Source organism: Rhinoderma darwinii, assembly GCF_050947455.1.
Source record: "Rhinoderma darwinii isolate aRhiDar2 chromosome 5 unlocalized genomic scaffold, aRhiDar2.hap1 SUPER_5_unloc_28, whole genome shotgun sequence".
Lineage (NCBI taxonomy): Eukaryota > Metazoa > Chordata > Amphibia > Anura > Rhinodermatidae > Rhinoderma > Rhinoderma darwinii.
The window spans coordinates 342,984-363,490 of NW_027461785.1; the positions used below are offsets into that span (position 1 = coordinate 342,984).

A 20,507-nucleotide genomic window follows, 5' to 3' on the forward strand; every position below is an offset into this window, starting at 1 on the left:
TTTGGCCTATTGTACAAGCACTTTATTGGGGCCCAGTTCAAAGATAAAAACTTTTCTTATTTATAATCTTGGGTTTTATATAAGGAAATACAAGTGGTTAGAAATTGACTTAAACAGACCATATAAGTTTTTACCACCAGAACATTATATTATTTTAGAGAAAATTTTAAGGGAGTTTGAGTTGTTAAAATCTGACTTAAGTATTATTACTAATCATAGAAAAGTGTTAAAGATCTTAGATGAGAGGAAAATTATGAGTTCTGTAACAGGTTTCTCTGTAAGAATTGTACAAGGTATTTGGATCAATGTTAACCTGTTTTACTTGTCTAACGAACACAAGGACCTGTTGTGGTGTATGTTGAAGGATTGCTTACCTACAAGAGAATTTCAGCATAGAAGAGGTTTGGTAAGACATGAAAGATGCCCAAGAGTAAGATGTAGCGGAAGTGAAACGCCAACGCATATTTTTTGGAATTGCTCATTTGCACAAAAGATTTGGAGGAAAGTTAGCATCTTAGTTAAATATTTGAGCAAAATTGATCATTTTGATTTTAATATGATCTTTTATGGATTGGGCATTGGTAAAGAGGATTTTAAAGTCGTATGGTTAATATTTACATGTGTTAAGATGGCTTTATGGAAAGCAAGAAATATTGTATTATTTAAAAGAGATCAGCTATCTGTTGAAAACTGTCTTAAACTATGTTTAAGCTATCTGTATGTATATTTTTGGAGAGATAAATTATTACTAGGTACTGTGAGAGCAAATGAGATTTGGAAACCAGAAATGTGGAATGTACTTACCTTGTGATGTGTAATCTTGTATTGTTTTCTTCTTTGTTATACCTGTAAAAAAAAAAAAAAAAAAAAAAAGTTAAAATATAATTAAAAAAAAACAGAAAACAAAACATATTAAAAAAAGAGAAAAAAAGTAATAATAACAATTAAAAAATGGATAAGATCATGAAAATTATATATTCATACTACAATGATGGTTTTGATGAAATCTAAGACTTTCAACCTATGTTTTGCGTTTTAAGATTTCAAATCTGAGTAGAGAAAAAAAAAAAAAAAAAAAATCTGTTCTTATCAGTTTAATATCTGATACGTCCCCTATCTGGGGACCATATATTAAATGGATTTTTAGAACAGGGAGATGGAAATAGAGCTTGCTCTGTCCACTCCACGCATTGACCTGGTATTGCAGTATTTCCAGGACCGGTGCACCCTTTCCTTATGTGTTGACTAAAAGCAGATTCCAAAAGTGTTTTTTCTCTTTGCCATTGTTTCTGTCTTTCTGAAGGGATCTCCCCTTTTAATCCCATTATTTCAACACCTGTTGGACAATGCATTTGTACAGTCATGTGTGATAATGAGCTCATTTATTAACTGCAATTAATTAATGAATAGATTGCCACCTCTTGTTTTGTGTCGTCTGTGTTTCTGTGTTTCCGGCATTTCACATTGGAACAGCTCATTCACCTTCCTTGTCTTCTCTCCGCCCTCCCTTTTAGGTAAGTTAAAGAGCTGCACCTGAGCCAGCCACTGATTGATGCAGCACCACAGTCAAATAGTGGAGTGGAGTGGAGTAGGGGAACAGCAAACAGCCATTAAAGCAGCCAGCCGCCTACCCGCCACAATGGACCTACCTGTGTACACTAGATGGATGTGATGGAATGTACTGTCGTCCCTACATTTCAAGAAGAAGTAAGAATTGCAGTTGCAACAAACCCTTGCTTGCCTACAAAGAGAGCAGCAATTTGGATTTGTTACTTTGTTACCTGGAAGAATAACAACCTGTGCAAGGATGGAGGTTGTAGGAGCAAGGAGAACAAGTTGTCTGTAAAGTTGGTGGATGCCTATTTTCCATTTTGCAGTCCCTTGTCTCCCTCTTGTGGCCTCCTGGAGGCAAATAAATGTGCAAAAAAAAAGACAGCCTGGCGGCCGGCTGTTGCAGTGTTGCCCTCTCAGGCAACACTGAGTGACTGACTGAGCCTCACCGTCTTATATAAAGTTCAGACGGAACTTTGCACGTGTCATAGTGGAGCCCTCAGGATTCCAGAGCCAGCTTTCTGACATCATAATGGGGCCTGCCTCAGAGATAAAAGCCTGGGCCCAGGCAGTGTTGGTCAGTGCTGCTCAGCAGGCAGCACTGGACTGGACTGGATTACAGCTGATACAAGGTGTGAAGGAACAAGGGGTGGCTGTGGGCATGCACTTGCTGCCGCTGCCAGTGTTTATCTGCATGGCAGGAGGGCATTTGGGCGTTGCCAGGAAGGCGTTTTTATGTAGATTCCTCCTCTTTCAGCACTGCATTGTGGTGCAAGCAAAAGAAGCAAATCCTGTGTAGCTTCCTCTCCGGCCTTTATTCACCTCCCTCCCGCTTAGTAGCTGTAAATGTGTGTGAGCCTGCAGGGCCCCATGGAATTGCCTAGGAGTAGGCTGAATCAATCGCTGCAAGGGGTGAACAGCAGTATTAGGCAGGCTCGGTCAACGGCCGGCCCATTCGGGTTATCGCTTCTCGGCCTTTTGGCAAGATCAGGTGTAGTATTTCTGCATCTGGTTTTGTTGGGAGGTGTCCGGGGTACCCTGCTCCTTGGCCTTGGGGGATCGTCTCTTTTCACAGAGAGACTTCACCCCCTTGCTGCTATTTGGGGAGTGGGCTTAGCCCCCGGACAACGAGTTGCGATCGCGCCTTACCCAAGAGGTCAACCGGCCTTGAGGCGTTTTTCTAAGAGCGTTCCGAGGGCGTTTATCGGGCTTCGTAGGTGTCTGGGGTACCCTAATCCTTGGCCTTGGGGGAGGGTTCCACTTAATTGTGGAATCTGAGCCCTTGCTGCTATAAGGGACAGGCTTAGCCCCCAGGCACTGAAAATGCCATATACATTTGGATTTGCATCCGGGGACACCCGGTTGCGCCAGTCCGTCCGCATCGAGGTGGAAGAAGGCCATCGCCAGCGGAAGAACCTTCGCTTCATTGTGGAGGTGATTCTGCTGGACTTCCTGGGGCTCAAGCGGGCGGACATCCTGTGTCTCAACGACCAGGAAAGCCGCGGTCGGTACACCGTATCCTTTACGGCCGCGGCATGTTGCGACAACATGCACAAAAGATTGTCTGATGCGGACCAGAGTGAGGAGCGGCTAAATGGACTGAACTTTTTATTCCTCTACGGGGAGGAAGAAGTCCCGCTCGTGATGTGCATGTTCAGTCCATTTGTCTCAGAGTGTGACATTGAAACCTTCCTCAGTCGTTACTGCAGGGAGGTCCGCTTCTCACATAAAATCTTGAACACCCAGAGCTTCTGGAATGGCAAAAGAAAATATTGGGTGAAGTTCCGCCAGGATCCCAATGGCATTGGAGGCTTACATCACCCACCCCAGAACTTTGCCATTGGGAAGAATCGAGGATTCCTATTTTACCCCCAGATGCCAATAGCCTGCCGGAACTGCTTGAGATATGGCCACACCAGAGAACATTGTGACCGGCCCCATGTGGTGCAGTGTAACAGGTGTGGCCAGGTTGGACACGTAGCGGCAAAATGCAGTTCCGAGGTGTTGTGCAATCTGTGCGGCATGACTGGGCATGCTTTTAAAGATTGCCCCCGCAGAGCGAAATCTGGGCCACCCAGACCAGGGCCAGAGCGGCAGTTTGCAACATGTGCAGACGCCGCTGGTAATGCCCCAAAACGAGCATTGACGACTGAGGGGTCCAGGCCAAAGTCCTTCACAGCTCCATCGGGGGGCCCACCGATGTCAGCCTCGAGGGACGGCCATAGGGATTCCACCGGGTCCAGGCAGAGCAGGAGGAATTCTGACTCTGCTGGACATAAGTTGACCGGCACCTCTGCAAACAGGTCCTCTGCTCCGCCTGCAGTGGACCCTGTTGAGGCAGTGGTTAGCGACAGGCGTCGTGGCTCCGTAGGTTCTGCAGTAGGACCTGACGCCTGTCCCAAGAGTGTGGGCATGGAGCGGAGACACTCTGTGTCAGACGAGGGCTCCATTAAGAAAACCCTAAAATATGCTGGATTGGAGCCTCGTTTTGACCATTTCCGGTCAACGGGGGGGTCGGAGCAAAGTTCCTCCACTGCGGTTGTGGAGGGGCTTGCGATGAAGGCTCCCCGTAAGCAGGCAAAGGTTGCCAAGAGTGATGGGACCTCACAGGCCCCTGTGCAGCTGCCCAGGAAGGACATCAGCGATATCTTCAGCCAGGGGCCAGAGATGGGTGAGAGCGACTTCGAGGAGATGGATAGGAGCCATTCTGCAAAGAGACAGCGAGAGGAAGAGGAGTCCGGAGTTCGGAGGAAAGCTGCCTATCGGAGTTCGGATGAGAGCAGTGTGGGGGTTGGAGCCGCCCACGTATCTGGCTCTGACCCTACCAACATCCAAGATTTATTGACCCCTCAAAAAGGGGGTCCAGACTCGCAGCTGATCTCCGAGTACGACTCTTCTGGTTCGGACCCTGACCTCAACTAAGACTATGTTGGTTCCTATCAAAGTCGCCTCACTAAATGTGAGGTCCCTAAAGAGCCCTGTCCGCAGGACTGCTTTATTTTCATTTTTAGAGACTGTGGACTTTGACCTTTGCCTGCTTCAAGAATGTGGAATCCCTAATGACTTGGAATATCAAGATTTAAAGATGGACTGGAAACTAGGCCCCTCAGTCTGGTCTGGTGGAAATGACTGTCGCTCTGCGGGGGTTGGATTGCTCTGCCGAGGTCGTTTTATCTCCATCCAAACAGTGACTGAAATCATGCCCGGCAGAGCTATTTTAATACATTTGCTTTTTAATGGAATTTTAATTCGTGTTTTAAACGTTTATGCCCCTCCTACCAAACAGGAGAGGGCAGAACTATTAGAGATTTTACCATTGTTTTGTGTTGGGTCTACCCCCCTGCTGGTGGGTGGTGATTTTAACTGTGTGCGAGATGGAGAACACCGGCAGGGTGGGGATTTTAATCGAAAAATTGACCGTACTTCTTACCTGCTCAAGAATTTTATTGGTGATTTTAAATTGAAAGATTGCTGGAGGGAACTCTTGCCTGCGGACCCAGGCCCCACCTGGTCCAATGGAAGAGTGAGCTCCAGAATTGATTTTATTTTCACTTCTAATAGTTTTATTCCCAAAAAATGTTTGCTTTTAACAAATATTTTATCTGATCACAAGCTCCTTTCAGTGCACCTGGAGCTAGAGGGAGAGCAAAAAGCTTGTAGGGGTCCCTGGAGACTAAACACCACACTCCTGGAGGACCCCATCATTAAAGAGGAGTTTGTGCGGACCTACCAGTGTTGGCAGTCCCATAGAGCGCCCAGTCAGCCTATGCTACACTGGTGGGAGGGCATTAAACCCAAAATCAGAGCTTTTTTTATTCGAGCAGGTAAGAAGAAAGCAAAAGAGAAAAAACAATGGTTTTATGTTCTTAATAAACGTTTACATGTACTTTTTAAATTGAAGGAGATTGGTATGGATGTTGATGATGATATCTTAAATCTTAAAGCTGAAATAAAATATGCCATAGAAGAGAAAGGGAAACAAATAATTTTTAATTCACATGTAAAGCACCTCGAGGATGGCGAGAAGTGTTCCCGGTTCTTCTTCAAAAAGGTAATGGATAAACGAGATGTCATTTTAAACCTTGAAGGAGAAACCACTATGGTCGGCATTTTAAATTCTGCTTTTAATTTCTACCAATCTCTTTTTAACAAGAAAAATATTGATCCTTCCTTTTTAGAACATGTTCTTAATTCCCTTGATGCCAAGCTAGATATTTTAGACCAGGAAGTTTTATCCCGTAATATTACCTTGGAGGAACTTTTATTTGCTTTTAAAAGTTTTTCTAATGGGAAAGCTCCTGGGGAAGATGGTCTGCCCATCGAATTTTATCATGCTTTTTGGGAAATTTTAAAGAATGACATGTTTTTATTGTATAAGGAAGTTTTTATTACTGAAGAGCTGCCCCCTTCCTGGAGGAGGGGGATTGTGTCCTTAATTTTTAAAAAAGGTGAGAGGGACCAGTTAAAAAACTGGCGCCCTATTACTCTTTTAAACGTTGATTGTAAAATTTTAGCTAAACTAATAACAATCCGTTTTAAACCTTTTATTCATAAATTAATCCATCCAAACCAGGTATGTGGGGTACCTGGGAGGTCAATTACTGAGTCCCTGAATATTTTACGTGACATCATTTGGTATTTTAAAGAAAGGGGTCAAAGCCTTGCTATTTTATCCTTAGATTTCGAGAAGGCTTTTGACCGGGTCTCCCATGAATATCTTTTTATGGTTCTTAAAAAGATGGCTGTTCCTGAAATTATTTTAACACGTATTAAGCTTTTATATCGATCCTGTTTTAGCCAAATTTCTATCAACGGATTTTTAACTAAAGGTGTTCCTCTTTTATCAGGGGTGAAACAGGGGTGCCCGTTGTCTCCGCTCCTTTTTATTTGTGCCATAGAACCTCTGTTCACCCTAATAAGAGATGATAAAGTCATCAGAGGCGTGCCCATACCTGGAGGAAGGGGGAACCAGGTAAAAATCCTAGGCTATATGGATGACGCCACCGTCCTATGCCCAGACGCCGCTTCTATGAGACGGGCATTGAGGAACACCGGCTTTTTTTGTGAAGCCTCTGGTTTTAAATTAAACGTTGATAAGTGTGACTGTTTTTATACTGGTGTATGGGATTCCTCTGTGACACCAGGAGTTAACATGCAGCAGGATCAGATAAAAATTTTAGGAATTGTTTTTAATCAAGAAAACGATGGGAGACCCAATTGGGATTCAGTAATTGCCAAAATGGAAAAAAAGGTTTTAATGTGGAATTTGAGAAATCTCACCATGGAGGGAAAAGTTTTAATAATTAAATCTGTTTTATTACCCATAATGCTTTATGTAGCTATGGTTTTCCCTCCAACAATTTTATATATTAAAAAAGTGACCAGGATCTGTTTTATGTTTTTATGGGGTTCCAAAATGGAAAAACTAAAACGTGATTTTATGTACAGATGTAAGGACAATGGCGGGAGAGATGTTCCTAACCTTTTTAACTTCTTTTACATTAAATACTTTTGCTTCTGTTTTAAAATGTATAATTCTGATGGTATTTTTAGCTACTTTTTAAAGTACGCTACGGGCATGATTTTTAAACGATGGTTTCGTGTCCCTTTGAATTCTCCTGTGCTTCTGTGTCCCCCAAAACAATATGCGGTGCTCGAAAAAACTGTCAGGCTCCTAGGTCTCCAAGAATTGGAGCCTGACATATTGGGGGACCAGAAAAAAGTGTCACTCTCCTGTAGGCGGCAGGAGGATACACTGGCAGTTTCAAATTTCTCACAGGCAAGGTCCAAGGTGGTGTGGCGGAACGTTTTCGGGAAATTTATGGCAAATGTGCACAAGGACCTTGCCTGGGCAATCGTTCACCAGTGCCTCCCTACTCGTGAATTCCAGCATAGGCGAGGACTGGTGGCGAGAGCCAAGTGCCCGAGAGACAGGTGTGGTGACGACGAGACGATAATGCACCTGTTTTGGAACTGCCCATATGCACAGGAGGTTTGGAGGAAGGTAGGCCCATTGCTGAAATGGGCCTGCGGTCTTAAAGATCTTAAATTTGAATACGTGTTTTATGGTCTTTTTAACTGCCCAAGTTTTAAACAGCAAATGGTCTGTTGGATCATTTTAAACTGTTTTAAGAATGCCATTTGGAAGGTTAGGAACATTCTGCTTTTTAAACATGATTTTATTGACGTTAAAAATTGTGTGAAATATGCCCTAAGTGAAATGTATATTTATTATCTTAGGGACAAAAAGCAGCTAGGGGTAAAAGAAGCAACATCCATGTGGTGTTTGCAAATGTGGAATACCATAACATTGTAAATAAAAATGGTTTTATTCTTTTATGTCTTTTATGCCCTGTATAAATTTTATCCTGCTATTGTTCTGTACTTTTATTATAACATCTGTATTAATGGTCTTATTATTATTACTTTTGTATTCATTTAAATGTATGAATATTCATGTATTATGCTGTTGATTTTATCTTGTGGTTTCAATTTTATAAAAAAAGTCTGTAAAATATATTATTTTTGCCAATAAAAAACTTTGTTGAAACCTTATCTGTTCTTATCAGTTTAATATCTGATACGTCCCCTATCTGGGGACCATATATTAAATGGATTTTTAGAACAGGGAGATGGAAATAGAGCTTGCTCTGTCCACTCCACGCATTGACCTGGTATTGCAGTATTTCCAGGACCGGTGCACCCTTCCCTTATGTGTTGACTAAAATCAGATTCCAAAAGTGCTATTTGTGTTTGCTATTGTTTTTGTCTTTCTGATGGGATCTCCCCTTTTAATCCCATTATTTCAACACCTGTTGGACAATGCATTTGTACAGTCATGTGTGATAATGAGCTCATTTATTAAATGCAATTAATGAATACATTGCCACCTCTTGTTGTGTGTGTGTGTGTGTGTGTGTGTGTCTTCTGTGTTTCTGTGTTTCCGGCATTTCACATTGGAACAGCTCATTCACCTTCCTTGTCTTCTCTCCGCCCTCCCTCCTAGGTAAGTTAAAGAGCTGCACCTGAGCCAGCCACTGATTGATGCAGCACCACAGTCAAATAGTGGAGTGGAGTGGAGTAGGGGAACAGCAAACAGCCATTAAAGCAGCCAGCCGCCTACCCGCCACAATGGACCTACCTGTGTACACTAGATGGATGTGATGGAATGTACTGTCGTCCCTACATTTCAAGAAGAAGTAAGAATTGCAGTTGCAACAAACCCTTGCTTGCCTACAAAGAGAGCAGCAATTTGGATTTGTTACTTTGTTACCTGGAAGAATAACAAACTGTGCAAGGATGGAGGTTGTAGGAGCAAGGAGAAGTTGTCTGTAAAGTTGGTGGATGCTTATTTTCCATTTTGCAGTCCCTTGTCTCCCTCTTGTGGCCTCCTGGAGGCAAATAAATGTGCAAAAAAAAGACAGCCTGGCGGCCGGCTGTTGCAGTGTTGCCCTCTCAGGCAACACTGAGTGACTGACTGAGCCTCACCGTCTTATATAAAGTTCAGACGGAACTTTGCACGTGTCATAGTGGAGCCCTCAGGATTCCAGAGCCAGCTTTCTGACATCATAATGGGGCCTCAGAGATAGATAAAAGCCTGGGCCCAGGCAGTGTTGGTCAGTGCTGCTCAGCAGGCAGCACTGGACTGGATTAAAGCTGATACAAGGTGTGAAGGAACAAGGGGTGGCTGTGGGCATGCACTTGCTGCCGCTGCCAGTGTTTATCTGCATGGCAGGAGGGCATTTGGGCGTTGCCAGGAAGGCGTTTTTATGTAGATTCCTCCTCTTTCAGCACTGCATTGTGGTGCAAGCAAAAGAAGCAAATCCTGTGTAGCTTCCTCTCCGGCCTTTATTCACCTCCCTCCCGCTTAGTAGCTGTAAATGTGTGTGAGCCTGCAGGGCCCCATGGAATTGCCTAGGAGTAGGCTGAATCAATCGCTGCAAGGGGTGAACAGCAGTATGGGACAGGCTCGGGCAAGGCAAGGGCCGCTCGGGTTATCGCTTCTCGGCCTTTTGGCACGATCCCGTGTCAAGAGGAGGTCAGCATGTCATGCCCTTGGCCTTTTGGCATCGCCACTTCGGTGGCTTAAGCCAACTGCTGCTATAAGGGGGTAGGCTGGGTGATCAACTGTCGAGCGATCATGGGAGCTAGGCTTCGATACGCTGGGATCGGGGAAACCCGGATCAAGAATGGATTTGGCATTGACGTACCCTTGAACAAGAAGGACCTTTTTTCATTGAAACACCTGGTGAATGAAGTCATTTTCAAGACCCTCAACGTGAGTAGGAACGACATCCTTTGTCTTCAAGATCCCAGAGGTAATCGCTTCACTTTGGTTCTTAAAAGTTTGAATGCTTGTTACAACTTGTATGCCGCAATTAATGCTAACTTGCAAAACCCTGGGTTGGATGGACTTATCTTCACCGTTTTATATAACAACGATGTTCCACTGGTTGTTTTGATGTACAATCCTTATGTGATGGTGGATGATATTACTTCCTTCTTAAAGAAGTACTGCTCTTACGTCAGCTATTCTCACCAGGTGTTAAATGCTGAATCCCTCTGGACAGGGAAGCATAAATTCTTTGTGAGATTTGAGGAGGATCCTTCAGGGCCTCTGGGTGTGAAATACCCTCCTAGGAATTTTGCCATCGGCCGGGACAAAGGCTACTTATTTTTTCCCCAGCCTCCTGTGTTTTGCAGGAAATGTAAAAGATATGGCCATGTTCATGAAGATTGTACGCAAGAAGGTGTTACATGTAACAAATGTAATCAGGACGGTCACCTGGCCAAGGATTGCAAAAACCCAATTGTGTGTAACATGTGCAGCATTGTGGGTCATGCCTTTAAAGACTGTCCAGAGCGTGCTAAAAACAGAAGGGTTAGGACTCTGGCGGAAGTAGTTGCAGGTGAACCTGGCAGTATGAGGTCTAATGTGATTCAGGGCCCAGCTGCCCCGGGAACTGAGGAGTCAGTGCCTGCCCAGGTGTCTGATGGGACTCTCCCTGAGTTAAATCGGTCTGGAAATACGCTGGCTGATGAAATGGAGGTAGCACCTGTTGAGAAAGACCTGCCTCACCCCTCTGATGACCTGACTGGGTTAAGAGGTGATGGGGAGGTGGATGGTTCTTTATCCAAATCACCTGTCTTTTCCTGGGAAGGAATTCTGGTGGACCAACAAGGTGAAGGTGGTCAAGGGGACTTTTCAACTGCACTTGTGAGGCCTTCTGAGGAGGAGGAAGGAGGTTCATCTTCTAAGAGACTTCGCACCATGTTGTCTCCTCTGAGTGAAGATGGAGTGAGCCCGGATAGGGGAGTCTACCCCATTTCTCATTTTCCTGAGGACTTTCCTTTTTTAGGAGAAGACGTGGACAAAGCTATCTTTGTGTCCGGTTGTCAGCCACCAGGAGGTGTAGGCTGATTAAACAGTGGGGTATTGGTGGATATCTACGGAAAAAGATCAAAATATGGACCCCAAAATTACACTTAATGTCTTATCCTTGAATGTCAGGCAAATTACATCAAAGCCTAGACGTGCTGTTGTGCTGGACTATGTTAGGAATCTTGGGGCAGAGATCATATGCCTGCAAGAGTGTGGTATATCTGAGTCACTGGGGGAGGGGGATTGGCCATATGGGCAGTATGTCTGGTCAGGATCTACTTCCAATAAGAATGATGGGGTGGGGATCCTATTAGGAAATATGGGTATGGATCTGGAGAGTTATACAGTGGTGGAAACAGGTAGATGTGTAATTGCAGTGGTATGTTGCAGGGGAGTTAGGGTTAGGGTGGTGAATACTTATTGTCCTATAGATAGAGCAAAAAGGCTGGCGTTGTTGGAAAAGCTAAGTTTGTTCTTACCTGGAAGGATTCCTACCTTTTTTTTGGGAGACTTTAATTGTTCTTTTGATGGGGATGGTCTGGATGTAACTGGGAAAAAGCTTAACCAACTTATATCTGATTTTTCTTTTATAGATGCAGCCGAATTGTCATTGGGTAAACCACCACCGCCAACATATAAATCAGATAGAGGGGGTATTGAGTCAAGAATTGATCGTATTTGCATATCTAAGGGTTTAGTGTGTAATAAGATGGTTCAGAATGAGGTACCTTTTTCAGACCATGTATGTTTACGGGTATGGGTGGAGGTAAGTAGTAAACTTTGTTTTGGGAAAGGGGTGTGGAAGTTGAATACTAGATTATTGGAGGATGTTGAAGTGATGGATGAGTTCAAACGAAAGTATGATGTGTGGAAGGGAGAAAAAGATAGTTTTGTGGATGTGCTTAAATGGTGGGATTGGATGAAAGGGCAGATTAAAAAATTTTTTGTGAGATGGGGATACAAGCAGGCTGCTAGGAAACGTAACCAGTATAAGGAATTGAATATTAGGATAGAATGGTTGCGGAAGATGGGTGAGAAGGGAATTGATTTGAGTGATTTGCTAGAGGAGGCAAGGAACGAGTTAAAGCAAGTTTTGGAAAGAAAGGGAAAGGAGATTATTTTTAGGTCTAAAGTGGAGTACTTAGATAAAAATGAAAAATGCACAAGGTTTTTTTTCAAGAAAATGTGTGGTAAGAAAGATGATATGGATGAAATTGTTAATGCGAAGGGGGAGCGTATAGTGGGTATGGATGTGTTAAAAGTGGTGGAATCGTTTTATTCAGAACTATATGGCAAAAAGTGGATTGATATCGGGTTGATGGATGAAGTTTTGAATGGTTTGGAAAATGTCCTTAGAGAGGAGGATTGTGTGGGGTTGAATGAGGATGTAACGTCTGAAGAAGTAAAGAAAGTGATAATGAGTGCGGGGAAAAATAAAACACCTGGTAAAGATGGTATTCCTGTGGAATTTTATGTGAAGGCCTGGGAGATAATAGGGTTGGATTTGGTGGAAGTATGTAAGTTTATATGGGATAAGGGGGTTTTGTGTGAGTCTATGAAAGAGGGTGTGATTGTTTTGATTTATAAGAAAGGGGATAAGAAGTGTTTGGGTAATTGGAGACCGATTTCACTGCTGAATGTGGATTATAAATGTTTTAGTAAAATTTTGGCTAATCGTATGCGTGAGGTGGTAGGAAAGGTTGTGGGTGAAGACCAAGTCTGTGCTGTGCCAGGTAGGAGTATGTCTGATAATTTGGTTTTGCTGAGAGATTTGATTGGGGACTGTATGAGTAGGAAACAGAAGTGTATGATGCTTGCGTTAGATTTCGAAAAGGCGTTTGATAGAGTGTCGCATGTGTTTATGTTTGCTGTACTTGTTAGGATGGGCTTCCCAGTGAGGTTTTTGGAAGGTGTGAAGTGTTTGTATAGGGATGTGTCAAGTGAAGTGTTGGTGAATGGTAATTTAAGTTCAAAAGTATGTGTGAGATCTGGGGTAAGACAGGGGTGTCCTATGTCCCCAGTTTTGTTTATTTGTGTGATCGAAAGTTTGATGTGTTTGGTAAGAAAAGATAAAGTGGTGAAAGGTTTTTTGATCCCCGGGAGTGGAGGTAAATACGTTAAAATTCTGGGTTATATGGATGATGTTGTGGTTATGAGTGATTGTATGGCTGGGTTGAATAGAGCAAAATTATGGTTGGATTTTTTTTGTGGGGCATCCGCTTTTAAGGTGAATTGGGATAAGTGTGTCTTTAAGTGCTTTGGGGATAGGAGGGTAAGTATGGAGGGAGTGAGGAATGAAGTGGGTGCAGTAAAAGTGTTGGGGATACAGTTTAATGAGGACTTGAGAGGGAATGAGAGTTGGGATGAATGTGGCAAGAGGATTGAGAAGAAATTGAATTTTTGGAGACTTAGAGACCTGACTTTATCAGGGAAGGTGTTGATAATTAAGACAGTGATTTTGCCTATTTTGGTTTTTGTGGCTAGTATTTTTCCCTCCGCTAGTAGGAAAATCAAAAAGTCAGAGAAAATGGTGTTTACCTTTCTGTGGGGAAGTCAAATGGAAAAGTTGAAGCGTGAGTATGTTTATAAGTCTTGTGAGAATGGAGGTTTGGGTTTTCCGAATGTGGAGGTCTTTCTTGGGTTAAATTATATTAAAACAGTGGTGGGGCTCTTGGGGAAAGGAAATAAGAGTGCGTATATGGTAAGGTATATGGCCGGTTGGATGCTTTATGGGTTAAATTGGTTTAAGAGAGATGCTACTGTGCCTGTTGCTTATGTATGTCCGGTATGGTATGTTGTGATTGAAAGGTTCATTAGGAAATATGATTTGATTGCAGTGCCTATGGGTGGGTTTCTGGATAAGAAGGCTGTGCTAAAAAGATTGTGTGTGAATGAGGTTGTGTGTAACATTGTGGGTTTGCGAGGAGAGGATGTTGTGGATACTTGGAAGAAGTTAGGCGTGAGAGGTATGTCCAATAGACAAAAGGACATAGTGTGGATGGCGTTGCATGATATATTGCCTGTTAGAGATGTGCAGAGGAGGAGAATGCTAGTTAGATTTGAGGTGTGTCCAAGGGGTGGGTGTAATTCACGGGAGACTGTTAGGCATCTTTTTTGGGACTGCAATTATTCGTATGAGGTATGGAGGAGGATGGGTGGCGTCTGTAAGGAGTTAGCTGGGGTGAAGTTTGTGGATTGGAAGGTTGCGATGTTTGCTATAGGGGCTTGTAACAGAGTAAGTGATAGGATCTTATGGTTGATTATGGCGTGTATAATGGAAAGCTTATGGGATGTACGTAATTTAGGTGTTTTCAAACATAAGTGGGTACCCATTGGTGAGTGTGTGAGGATGGTTTTGTCAAGACTATACGTAGTCTATCGTTGGGATAGTCAGTGCGGTGGTGGTATAGACGCAGAGGGGATATGGAAATTTAAGAAGTGGAGAAGGTTGGTGAAATATAGCTAATTGATAAGATTTATTCCTGTTTTATTTTTGTTCTTCACAATCCTTTCTGTGTCCTGATTATTATTGTTTGGAATAAAATAGCCATGATGATGTACGACTAAGGCAACTTATGCCTTAAAATGCAAAATGGTTTGTGTACTGTTGCTTTAAGTTAAACTGAATGGTTTTAATTTAAAAAAAAAAAAAAAAAAAAAAAAAAAAAAAAAAAAAAAAATCTGTTCTTATCAGTTTAATATCTGATACGTCCCCTATCTGGGGACCATATATTAAATGGATTTTTAGAACAGGGAGATGGAAATAGAGCTTGCTCTGTCCACTCCACGCATTGACCTGGTATTGCAGTATTTCCAGGACCGGTGCACCCTTCCCTTATGTGTTGACTAAAATCAGATTCCAAAAGTGCTATTTGTGTTTGCTATTGTTTTTGTCTTTCTGATGGGATCTCCCCTTTTAATCCCATTATTTCAACACCTGTTGGACAATGCATTTGTACAGTCATGTGTGATAATGAGCTCATTTATTAAATGCAATTAATGAATACATTGCCACCTCTTGTTGTGTGTGTGTGTGTGTGTGTGTGTGTCTTCTGTGTTTCTGTGTTTCCGGCATTTCACATTGGAACAGCTCATTCACCTTCCTTGTCTTCTCTCCGCCCTCCCTCCTAGGTAAGTTAAAGAGCTGCACCTGAGCCAGCCACTGATTGATGCAGCACCACAGTCAAATAGTGGAGTGGAGTGGAGTAGGGGAACAGCAAACAGCCATTAAAGCAGCCAGCCGCCTACCCGCCACAATGGACCTACCTGTGTACACTAGATGGATGTGATGGAATGTACTGTCGTCCCTACATTTCAAGAAGAAGTAAGAATTGCAGTTGCAACAAACCCTTGCTTGCCTACAAAGAGAGCAGCAATTTGGATTTGTTACTTTGTTACCTGGAAGAATAACAAACTGTGCAAGGATGGAGGTTGTAGGAGCAAGGAGAAGTTGTCTGTAAAGTTGGTGGATGCTTATTTTCCATTTTGCAGTCCCTTGTCTCCCTCTTGTGGCCTCCTGGAGGCAAATAAATGTGCAAAAAAAAGACAGCCTGGCGGCCGGCTGTTGCAGTGTTGCCCTCTCAGGCAACACTGAGTGACTGACTGAGCCTCACCGTCTTATATAAAGTTCAGACGGAACTTTGCACGTGTCATAGTGGAGCCCTCAGGATTCCAGAGCCAGCTTTCTGACATCATAATGGGGCCTCAGAGATAGATAAAAGCCTGGGCCCAGGCAGTGTTGGTCAGTGCTGCTCAGCAGGCAGCACTGGACTGGATTAAAGCTGATACAAGGTGTGAAGGAACAAGGGGTGGCTGTGGGCATGCACTTGCTGCCGCTGCCAGTGTTTATCTGCATGGCAGGAGGGCATTTGGGCGTTGCCAGGAAGGCGTTTTTATGTAGATTCCTCCTCTTTCAGCACTGCATTGTGGTGCAAGCAAAAGAAGCAAATCCTGTGTAGCTTCCTCTCCGGCCTTTATTCACCTCCCTCCCGCTTAGTAGCTGTAAATGTGTGTGAGCCTGCAGGGCCCCATGGAATTGCCTAGGAGTAGGCTGAATCAATCGCTGCAAGGGGTGAACAGCAGTATGGGACAGGCTCGGGCAAGGCAAGGGCCGCTCGGGTTATCGCTTCTCGGCCTTTTGGCTCAGATCAGGTTTATTGCCTGGTTTGGGCTGGAGGTGCGAGTTTGGAGCGATCCTCCGTTTCCGTTTACGGGAAACTTTTTTTGCTGTGGTTTTGTACCGACAGGTTTATTGTGAAGAATGGCTGCCATCAAGAATACCATCCGGATTGAAGTGCCCCCGAGAGAAGCCAACAAGAACAACGTGAAATTTGTGGTTGCAGATCTTATCGAAAAAAAGGCTGGAGCAGAAAGGCAAGACATCTATGCTGTACAAGACTTTCCAAAAACAGGTGCGTACGATGTCACGTTCCATGAGGATTTTACTTGCCTTAATGTATATGAGTGGCTGAGAAACAACACTGAAGATCCCATGATGCAAGGAGTTAAAGTTACACCATTGTTTGGATTCAATGAAATTAACTTGCTTGTACATGTGTATAACCCTTACACCAAGATTGATCTGCTGGTGGATTTCCTGCTCAAGTACTGTGAGTATGTGAAAGGAGGAGTTGCACAGACCAACATCCTAGGGATTTTTAACTGTAAGTACAGATTTCAAGTCAAGCTGAAACGTGACTTAAACTGTGTTGGGGGTTTTCAACACCCACCGTCAAGTTTCTCTGTCGCAGGGCACCGTGGTTTTCTAAGTTATCCAGGACAGCCAAGGTATTGCAGGAAATGTTTTTCCTTTGGTCACACACAGGTCTTCTGTGATAAATCAGTGTGTTGCAGAAATTGCAAACAAGAAGGCCACACTGCAGGTGAGTGCCCCACCCCAAAATCCTGTGATGCGTGTGGGGGGACTGACCACATGTACAAGTTTTGTCCTGTAGCAGATGCTCAAAGGGCTGCAAATGAGGAAAAAACCAAAGCAGCACAGCAGAGACAGGAGGAGCAAAGAAAGCAAAGACAAATGCAACAGGTAAAGTCTTATGCTAGTGTGGTGAAAGACTCGGGCGGAGCACAGAAGCTGAAAGTAAGTGAGCCACAGATTTTGCAACCAGGTGGGCCCCACCCTTTCTTACCCCTGATGAGGCACTTTGAGGAGCTGTTTGAAGAGGCAGGGGAGGCGGTGCATGAATCAGATCCAACGAATATTCATGAGTTCCCATCAAGCATAGAGACGGTAAAGAGTCAAAGGGAGGGTGGTGGGGATGAATCAGACGAAGATGGCCAAGCATTGTGCGTGCAGAGGAGGGTTTTCAAGAAAAGACGTAGTGAGGAGGGTGAAAACCAAACCCCGCAAGCCGGCTCTTCGTTGCAAACGCTGGAGGAAGACATTGCGGACGTTGTGGATGGTGGTGGAACTTTATAGATAATGTTTTTCCTTTGTTCTGTTTTTTCAGTGTTCTCCATGAGCTAAAAGTTTTTTGGCAATATGGGAGTCAAAATCGCTTCACAAAATGTGAGAGTGTTTAAAACTAAGAATAGAAGAACTGCCATATTAGAGTTTCTTGCACAAGAAAATGCAGTCATATATTGTTTGCAAGAATGTGGTTTGAATGAAGCAATTAGTAGTGATGAATGGGTGCATGGAAGTTCAATTTGGTCATGGAGTGTATCAAATAAAAATGATGGGCTGGGAATTTTAGTTAAGGGAAAAGAAGTGTCTCTTATTAGTTATACAGTTATAGAGGAGGGGAGGTGTATCTTGGCCTTTTTTAGCTATAAAAATGTTAAGTTTTGTATCATTAATGTTTATGCGTCAACGGACAAAGTTGAAAGAAAAAATTTGTTTGATAAAATTAAGTTTTTCGTTCCAGGAGGGCTACCGGTAATATTAGTTGGAGACATGAACTGTGATATTGGTAAAAGTACTGTCGATATTTCAGGGAAAGTATTATTAGAAATAATTAATGATTTTCATTTATCGGACATGCAGAAATTATGCAAAATCGATCCCAGGTTGAATACCTATCATGCAGATAGAGGTAGAATACATAGTTGTTTAGATTATTGTTTTATTTCTCGGAACTTAGTTCCTTTAAGTTACAGTCAACAGCAAGTGGTATTTTCTGACCATGAATTGGTTATATGTGAAGTAGATGTGGATGTAAACAATGTGTCTGGGCGTGGTTTATGGAAATTAAATGTTAAATTGATGGAAAGTGAAGATGTGAGAAAGGAGTATGCTAGAAAGTATGAGAGTTGGTGTAGACAAAAAGGAACTTTCAATAATATAGGTAAATGGTGGGATTGGGTTAAATGGAAAACAAAAATATTTTTTAGGAATCTTGGGTATAAAACTGCTGCAGTTAAAAGAGAGAAGTATGTGAGACTAAATGCACGTCTGAATTTATTGTATAAATTGAGAGAGAGCGGTGCGGAAGTGAATGAAGATATCTTGTGTGTAAGAAGAGAGATTAATGAATATTTGAATGATAGAGGAAAAAGTATTATTTATAGGGCAAAATTAGATAAAATGGAGTTTGATGAGAAGTGTAGCAGGTTTTTTTTCAAAAAAGTCTTTAGTAAAAGACAAAGTATGAATGTGTTGGTTGGAAGAGATGGCAATGAGGTGAGCGGTGATGGAGTAAGTGAAGAAGTTGCGAGTTTTTATGAGGATTTGTATGCAAATAAGTGGAGAGATGAAGATATGGAAAGTGATGTGCTAAAAGTTTTGGATGGTAAGTTGAGTGATGTAGAAAAACAAGGTGTCATGAAAGAGTTGGTGATAGAAGAATTATGGAAGGTAATAAATAGTATGGCGGTAAATAAAACGCCTGGTGAAGACGGATTACCAATAGAATTTTATAGACGTATGTGGGATGTGATAGGGCGTGATTTCTTCGAAGTATGTAAATATATGTGGACGAATGAAGAAATGGTTGAGAGTATGCGTGCAGGAGTAATTGTATTGATACCAAAAAAAGGGGATTTGAAAGATTTGAAGAATTGGCGTCCAATAACGTTGCTCAATTGTGATTATAAAATTTATGCAAAGGTGATCGCGAATAGGATGCGTGATGTGATAGAGAGTGTGATTGGGGAAGAACAGTGTTGTGCAGTGCCTGGAAGAAGATTGCATGAGAATGTGTGTATGCTGAGAGATTGTTTATGGGACTCTATGGAGAGGAAAAATGATGTCTTTTTATTAAGTTTAGACTTTGAAAAAGCCTATGACAGGTTATCTCATAGTTATTTATTTAAGGTTTTAGTTAGAATGGGGTTTCCAGTTGAGTTTGTCTGGCGTATTAGAAGCCTATATAAAGGGATATATAGTCGGGTGTTATTGAATGGGCATGTAGGAAGGAAAGTGAATGTGTTGTCAGGCGTGCGTCAAGGATGTCCGTTGTCTGCGATTGTTTTTATTTGTTCAATTGAACCTTTGTTGTGTATGATAAGAAAGGACAAAGTTATTCGTGGTGTACATGTGCCAGGTGGAGGAGGGAAAGAATGGAAAGTAAGTGGTTATATGGATGATGTTTGTGTTTGGTGTGATTCTGAGTGTTCAGTGAGACGAGTGAAATTGCTAGTGTCCTTCTTTTGTAGCGTGTCTGCTTTTCGTGTGAATTGGGACAAGAGCGAATGTAAAAATTTTGGAAAAGGCGTTTTGAGGAGGGATATAGGAGTGAATGTAGTGAATGGACCAATTAAGGTTTTGGGTGTAAAGTTCAATGAAAGATTGGATGGTGCGGAATGTTGGGAAGATGCTAAGAAAAAAGTTGAAAACAAGTTAAATTTTTGGAAAATGAGGAGTTTATCCTTCTTTGGGAAAATCTTAGTAATCAAAAGCATTATTTTACCGATCTTTTTGTTTATTGCCATAGTCTTTCCACCAAGCTATATGGGTCTTAGGAGTCTAAATAGAATTTTGTTTGTTTTTTTATGGGGATCCAAAATGGAGAGGGCTAAAAGAGAAATTTTAGTGAAAAGTATAGATAAGGGAGGTCTTGGGTTTCCAAATTTAGAAATTTATTTTGGGGTAAATTTGGTTATCTTTCTATTGAGAGTAGTTAGATCAGATGGAAAGTACGCATATATGTGTAGATATTTATTTGGTACCTATTTGATTCGAATGAAGTGGTGTGTGCGAGATTTGCGTCGTCCTGTTTCCTTCGTCATTCCTGTGTGGTATGTATGGATGTACAAGTTCCTTGGTAAATATGAATTACGGGATGTGGATGTCAGAATGTTGCGAAATAAGAGTCTAGTGTATAGGATGATTGAATGTAGAGAGACTGAGTGTAGTATAAATATGGTGAGAGGAAGAGATGTAAGTAAAGTATGGAAGAAAGTAAGAATGGATGGCTTAACGAATAAACAGAGAGAGTTAGTCTGGCAAAGCCTTCACGGAGTACTACCGGTTAGAGAGTTCCAGAGGAATCGAGGTTTGGTCAGGAGTGATGCGTGCCCGAGGTCTGGCTGTAATGGAAAAGAGAGTATTGTTCATTTGTTTTGGAATTGCCAGTATGCAAGAAAAGTGATAAAGAGAATGGGACCGTTATGTAAA

General features: G+C 42.5%; 1 non-coding gene and 2 pseudogenes across 1 annotated transcript; all 3 read left to right on the plus strand.

Annotated features, from left to right (window-relative positions):
• Positions 1-1,027: 1,027 nt before the first annotated feature.
• Positions 1,028-1,232, plus strand: LOC142689149 (U2 spliceosomal RNA; annotated as a pseudogene).
• A 6,835-nt stretch (positions 1,233-8,067) lies between these two features.
• Positions 8,068-8,259, plus strand: LOC142689131 (U2 spliceosomal RNA). The gene has a single exon (XR_012858137.1). It is a non-coding gene; the product is annotated as a U2 spliceosomal RNA (small nuclear RNA).
• Positions 8,260-14,559: 6,300 nt separating this feature from the next.
• Positions 14,560-14,766, plus strand: LOC142689225 (U2 spliceosomal RNA; annotated as a pseudogene).
• Positions 14,767-20,507: the final 5,741 nt, after the last annotated feature.